Here is a 7,813-nt window from a genome sequence, read left to right on the forward strand (position 1 = left end):
GAGCTCAACTAGACACAGCCAATCAGAGCAGACTTCCAGCCCACTCAAGGAGGCGGGACTCACCTGCAGGAAAACAACAGAGCATCAGGTGAAATGTTGCCCCTGCATAATAGGCCAAGCATATGAAATACACACATTTTAACCAAGGTTTCTTTCTATTTTTCTCTTTGCTTTGAATAAAAAAAAAAATGCTGTTTAAATGATATTTTGTCACACGTGACTGAACCGCAGCGTCAAACACCCAGGGATAAGAATGTGTCATATACGCAGGGTGAAGTCATCCACATGTATCATCCACTCATCACAATGTGTGCAAAAAGTTAAATTTTATCAGTATCAGTTTTATCCAATAAGATCAAATTATGTTACTTCTGTTATTTTATTTATTTATTTTTTGCTGCAAAATGAGACTGTCAAGCATACCAACACACAAATGTTACCATAAGACAGTCAGCATGCTGTCGCTCTGAGATTGAATGGGGTCAAGTTTGGAAATTACATGCAATCTGTTTCTGACAATACATTAATTAACTGTGATAAATCATCGAAAATCACTTGATATGTAGCAGAAATTTACATTCACACATTAACGTTTGTGCTCAGCAGCCGCCTTCTACAGGATTATAACCAGAGTACAAGCAGCTGGCAGCCAGTTGAGTCGAATCCCCTCAAGTTGAGATCATTGGCAAAGACACATTCAGACTGATGGCAACATGTCTGCATTTATAAATTATACAGCAATTATTTGCAAACCTTCATCAGTCTCTCAGAGAGTGATTGCCCTAACAAGCCTACCTGAATATATGTAGCCTAAAACTAGCCCTGGAAATTTCTCCAAAGCCACACCAAGAGAACAGATTTTCATATTTGAACACGTTTTCCACAAAAAGTATGAAATGCAATAGCTCAGTTTCCTAATTTGAGCTTAAGAAGCTGACTGGATGTGTGACCAGGGCGAAGCTAGTGTAGAATAAGTCTGGTGCGAGTGACTTTTTCCACACTGAGTAGTTAAAATGTGGGTAATGAGTCAGTGAAGCTCATTGCTTAAACCTTGTGTTTTCTTAGAGTAGAGCAATAAGATTTGCTCACCCTTTGAATGCGCTCTGTTTATTTAGCTTCACCCAAACATTAATCTTAATTTTCACTGTCTTTGCCACAAGATTTAAATTGTTTGTATATCATATTAATTGATAATTAAAAATGCTGTGTAACTTAAAATTCATATTGTTTTCAGCCACAAAACGTGCATGTAGACAAGGCACTTTCAATCCTGGCAGCTTAAAACACCAGCACACGTATCATTGTTAATTGTGATGAAATTTGACTCCACTGTGTTTATAGCAAGTAGTTATGGATTGTTAAACAGGCAACTTTGTTGGCATGTTTAAGCAGGCTCAACAATATTTTGTTGAGGGTGGTTTTCTTAAATATAACCAGCAGGCACAAACCGTTGTGACTTAGAGCAGTATCATGAAACAAGCACTAATGAACACAGTGCGGGGTATTAATAGTTATTAATACCCTGCACTCGTGGCTCAAGAGTTGGGAGTTCGCCTTGTAATCGGAAGGTTGCCGGTTCGAGCCCCGGCTTGGACAGTCTCGGTCGTTGTGTCCTTGGGCAAGACACTTCACCCGTTGCCTACTGGTGGTGGTCAGAGGGCCCGGTGGCGCCAGTGTCCGGCAGCCTCGCCTCTGTCAGTGCGCCCCAGGGTGGCTGTGGCTACAATGTAGCTGCCATCACCAGTGTGTGAATGGGTGGATGACTGGATATGTAAAGCGCTTTGGGGTCCTTAGGGACTAGTAGAGCGCTATATAAATACAGGCCATTTACCATTTTACCACTTATCAACTATCTTGTGTCATATATAAAATCTCAAATGTTTCATTCAAATCTAAAGAGACAAAAATCTGTTTAGTGTATATATATATAATTTATTAGCTGATTGAACACAGTTGTTGCTGAAAGCAAACTAAACAAAAAGTGGAAGTAAAACCAAATGGCAAACACTCAACACTACTATAAAATAAAAAAAAGGAAATACCTAACCAGAGTTGTCACAATTAACACCAAAGAACATGTGCGTGTCTTATCAGTGCTGTATCTGACAATATTTCACACCGCAGAACTAAACCTTTCCCCTCTTGTAGCAGCAGTTTTTCCAGTGCATTTGCAGTCAGACACGAAAACTACTAGGGTGTCCAATACAGCTTTGACCATATGACGTCTGCATAACAACGAAGGTTGGGTTGATGTAAATCACACGACTGTTAACTTAGAGACTGTGCTTCACGTATCATTTGGCAATTGTCTTTTTTCATGAAGTGTGACTGAGTTTATTTATGCACATAACTAGCGAGAACATGGTTGAGCTGTTCGTGATGCACGTGTCAAAAGATGTCAGAAAAGAGTAACAACGTATCATTAGGCTTTTATTGTCCAATTGCGTCAGTTTGCTGATGTCAGACTTAAGGTCTGAATGTGCTGAGAATCTGTGGGAAAATTCACAAATGGTATGCTTTTCTCTGTATACTTAATATGACAATAGGAACTCCCGCCACACTGGTTGGCCTGCATATTTAGAGTCTATAATTATAGCAAAGGGGAACATAACATTCTGAATACTTTTAGATAACAGAAAATGAAGGAGGCCATAGCTGACTAATTTACAACCCATCCCCTATTGCCTCCAGGGACAAGATCATTCCTACAGTTTCTAGAGTTTCTGGGGGTAACATGCAGTGGCTAAAGTGGGATCTGGTAGTTGGGATAACCCAAAAATGTGGTGTAGCGGTGCAGTATGAGGAAATGAATCAGTTAGTAATTAGTCACATGTTAGCTTCACAAGATTTGTTTTCTTTTTGTGCGAGATATGATTAGCTGGCTGCTGCTGGCTCTGATATCCATCGCTCTAAATTTCATCATTTCAACCCTGCAGAACAGAAACCCAGCAGTTAGAGGATTTAGGACAGACCCACCAAGAGTCTAGTTGCTGGTGGTGTTGAAGATGTAGACTGACACTTGGATGGAGCTCTGAGTGACCTGGGTGAGTTGGAGGGAGGAGGTGGGTTGCACGAATGAGAGTCTGAAAGGTAGAATGGCAAAGGGCATGACGCAGAGTGGAGGCTGAGTGGCTCAATGTAGGTGGGCGAGAAGATGATTGGACTAGAGCAATGATGACACCACTGACACTGACAGTGTGGGAAAGTGGAGTGGTGTAAAGAACAGACTACTGGCTGAACACCCAGGAAAGCAGGCAGATGAGTGATTACAGATCTTCCTTATTGAACTTACGCATAAGCTTCTTTCTTTAAATCAATCATTAACATTAAGAAAAGAACCATGTTGAATATTACTTATCTAAAGGTGCATTTCACCAGTCTGATAGCATCAGCAGACTTGGATCTGTTTATTTTCCCCACAGAAACCCATTTATACAACTTATTTTCATTACATATTTTTCTCAAGTTGTCCACTGCCCACTAGTGGGACCCACCCCACAGTTTGCAGCTCTGTTCAGGGGAACTTTTAACTAGCAACCTGCTTTTGACTGCTAACGTGTGCACATGCTGATGCATAAATTATATATATATTATATATGATACAGTCTTGATGACCTTATGATTTTATGTTGTTGGCAGAAAGCTAAAATCTGGCACAGAAAATTACATTTGAGGCTGATGGGAATGCTGTGAGTGCCCATGATGAACCAAAATGACAATTAAAAAATTAAAGTAATCAAGTTATTCTAGTGACTAAACTGACCAATTTGGGTCATTAATGACTAATTTAATGTGTCTATGTCTTTATATTTGACATACACTCTTAAGTCCCTTTGATTGTGTAATCTGAGTTGTTTCATTGTCACTTTGGACATTAAATGTTTGCCCTGTGACTTCTGTATTTTGAGTGCTCAGTAAAACTATGAACGTGCTATATAAAGCCAAAAATTCTCAGAATTATATCCACACAACATTCAACTTTTGTTGCCACATAAACGGATCAATTACCGCAAAAAGCTGACAGAAAAACTCATTACACAGAATAAATGAGCCCACTTGGTCACTTGAACGTTGACCTGATTGTGGAACTTGATGGAGGATCACCATTTTTATTATTTAGTCCTAAGAGTGACGTTGCCCTCCAAAATTTAAATTAAAAATCTCCAAAAACAACGTAGTGGTGGCATCAGAGCAAGAATTAAAGATCACCAAAGCAGTTCTATAGTCAAAGTACTGTGAAACCTGCCGATTGCACTGATCAGCAGTCCATCAAACACATGATTTATGTGTTTGTATTTCATGTTGTTTCTAAGAGGAAAGACAAACTGGAGCCACAAAACCAGATTTGTGAGCTAAAATATAGATGATTAACTGTTAATTACACCCCTCAAAGGTGGCCTATGTCACTTTTGTTAAACTATTATTGTGCAAACACAGTCATACCATGGAGAATTTAAAAAATGACACCCCAACCATTGTTTAGTAACATGCATTTTTTTCTTCGTTGCCTAAAAGGCGTTTGGAAGACGTTTGGGCTTGGTCAGTTATTAAAATGCTCAAACTGCATGAGAAGGATGACTAATTTCTCTGCTGTAATCCTACATGCTCAGTACATACCCGAACTACAGTCTGCTCTGCCTGGTTGTTGTTATTAATGTTTTTAAAATATGAATAAAGATATTGTTGAATGAAAAAAAACTTAAGTGTCTGTCCCCATGTACCCGCCTCCGTTTTGTTCTTGTTGTGCACTCTACGTTTACCGTATAAATCCTTTAATTGCAAAGATGGAAAGAGATGCCATAGACAGAAATAGTAACATTAACCCTGAGTCTAAATTTTTGGGAGAAATATTTAACATAGATAGTGGTAGAAGTTTAAGTTCCACTTACAAATAAACGTTTTAATACCCTTATTGGGACAACAATGATGGTAATTCTATTGCACGGCACTGCGGCAAAAAAACTGCCTGCGTTTCAAGACACTGTAGTAAAACTTGCTTCCTGACAGTCTCAGACTTGGCATAAATCAATTCAGCAGTGAAGCATGACCAAAATTAACTTAAATTCAATCTCTTACAGGCAGAGTGAACACTGTATACTGCAGGAAGAGGGTGGCACAACATGCTATTACACAGCCAGAAGCACTCACATTCACACTTATGGTGAGCCTACTCACCATGCTTTTGGACTGTAGGGGGAAACTGGAGCATTCATAAAGGAAAATGTACACGGAAAGGCCTTAAGTGTTAAAACACACCTCTAAGGCAAAATGCTAACCACGGTTTCGCCAGAATTTCAGTAAAGCACACATGCTTGAACTCTGATTAAGGTTTTATCCACTTTGTCATGAGGTTTTTATTACTGTTTACTCTTCTGATTCATTTTATTGAGCGTGCTGGGATTCACGCATACCAAAGGGCACACACTGGACCTCGTTTTTACTTTGGGTTTAAATATTGACTTTATTCATTCTGAGGACACTTTTGATTTCTGACCATCTGTATCCCATCTGTATTCTTTTTTGCTAATAAAGTTTCTGCTAATTTCAATGTATTTTTATCCCCCCAGGATGAAACTTGATCTCGTAATTAATCTTTTTAATTTTAATGATCATTGTCTTTTCATTTCATGTCATTCTGACCTGTTAAAATTAGATTATCCCCTCTTTGAAACGTTTCCCTTTGAATAAATCCATTTACAAAATATCCAAAGGTGGCGATCAACTCATTTAAAAGTTCATCTCCTTCTTTTCAGTTTATTTAAACACTTCAGTAGGAGACGTGACAGCTGCCTATTTTCCATTCCTGGTTTCTAAGACCAGAGGTAATCCTCAGATCTTATTTGACACTCTTAGTCATATTGTTTTTCACCTGCTTTCCCAAGTTTTTCAAATTAAAATTGTCCTACTCAGAGCTCATGCTGTTATTTTTAAAAGCTTTTTATCTGTTTGGGTAAAGACCCAAGCTAATCAAATTAGTTGACTCAATAAATACGTCCTGCTTCCCTCTTGATGTTTTACCTGCATCTCTATTCAAAAATGTCTTGGGCTGGAGGCTTTCCCAGCTACCATAGGGCGAGTGGCAGGGTACACTCTGGACAGTCTGTCACAGGGATAACACAGAGAGATGGATAACCATTCACACTCACATTCAGACAACTTAGAATAACCAATTAACCCAACCCCACTAACTGCATGTCTTTGGACTGTGGGAGGAAGCTGGAGTACCTGGAAAGAGCACACACAAACATGGGGAGAACATGCAGACTCCACAGGTCAGACTCAGGACTCTCTTGCTTTGAGGCTGTTAACCACCTCGCCACCATGTAGCCCAGAATCCTGTCATCTCAGCAGTTTTAGAGCAATCTAAAAATGATCTTTTGTCATTAAGATTAGAGGCTGAGCAGCTAACAGCTGTTTTAGACAAATTAAGCATTTTGCATAAAATCAATCTGTCATTCACAGGCCTCATTTAATCAAAGCAGCTTTTCTTAGAGTCTCTAATGCCACGTTAATGCGTAATGACATGTTAGTGTATGTTCTGTTTTGCTGATGATGGACTCGTTTTCTCGGTTGGATGCTGTTAACCATGAAATACCGGGTGGGTCCACCTGGGTTTTATTCGTCCACTTCTCTAGTCCACAGTGAGCACACAGCTCTGTTCTGGGGCCTTTATTCTATCTGTTAGATCTGCGCTGTCTTCTGCACATTTTGAACACTGTTAAGGACATTTTTTTATCACTGCTATGCAGATGACAGTCAGTTGTATATCTCTTTAAACCCTCAGATGACTCTGAGTTGCAGATTTTGCACAGTTACTTCGACTCAATCAAAAGGTGAATGGCAGACAATTTTTTCCAATGTAATGAAGAGAATGCGGGAGTCTGTTTTTATAATATAAACTCTCAATTCTTTTGCCAGTTTTTATGAATCTTCTATCAATAATCTAGGGGTAACTTTGGGCTCCAACCACTTTTTAGATGCTAGTGTTGGATCACTGGTTGACTCTTTCTTTTACTGTATTTTATTGTTTTATACATTACTCATTAAAATATTGTGTGTCATGCTTTGAATTGGAAAGTGTTATTAAAGACTTTATTACATCACTGGATTATTGTAATCCATTGTTCATTTGCCATAACAAAGCTTCCTTGGAACATCTGCATCTTGTTAAAAATGCTGCTGCTGCTCTTCTCACTAGGTCTTCTGACCACTCACGTGTTACGTGGTAATTCAGTTAGACTGGCTCCCAGTTGACGTAAGTCTTCTTTAAGAGTCTGGTTTAGATTTTTAGAGATCTTCATAGACATGTACAGGTGTACATCTGTGAACTTTTCTATCTCCAGCAGATAGCTGAGCTCATGTAATCAGAGCCTGCTGGCTATACAGAATGCAAGGCTAAGAACTGAAGGACCCTGGAAGTCTCCCTCTGATCCTAAGATCTGTGATCTCTTACAAAAAGCAGCTAAAAACTCATGATTTTAAACTTCTTTTGGGTAACATTTTGTTTTTGCGCTTTTGGTATTTTGTTGTGAAGCACCATATGATATTTATCTTGAAAAGTAAGACATAAATAAAGTGTACCTTTAATTTACTGTATTCAAAGGTAGCAATCTTTAATGAAGGCACTACAGTAAGTGTGTTATTTCATGAAAACCTCTGTTAGTATCTATTCCTTTTTAGACATTGCTGATGTGAAGATCAACAGGTACAAGTGCCGGCAAATCTTTATTTTCATTGATACAGCCATACAAACTTGTGGGTTAAAGCTAAATATTGTAGAAAATAACTGCCAGAAAGTGCAGCAAGGATTTAA

This window comes from Rhamphochromis longiceps, linkage group LG10 (assembly GCF_057381845.1).
Source record: "Rhamphochromis longiceps isolate RC_006_pf linkage group LG10, R_longiceps_female_GT1.1, whole genome shotgun sequence".
Classification (NCBI taxonomy): Eukaryota; Metazoa; Chordata; class Actinopteri; order Cichliformes; family Cichlidae; genus Rhamphochromis; species Rhamphochromis longiceps.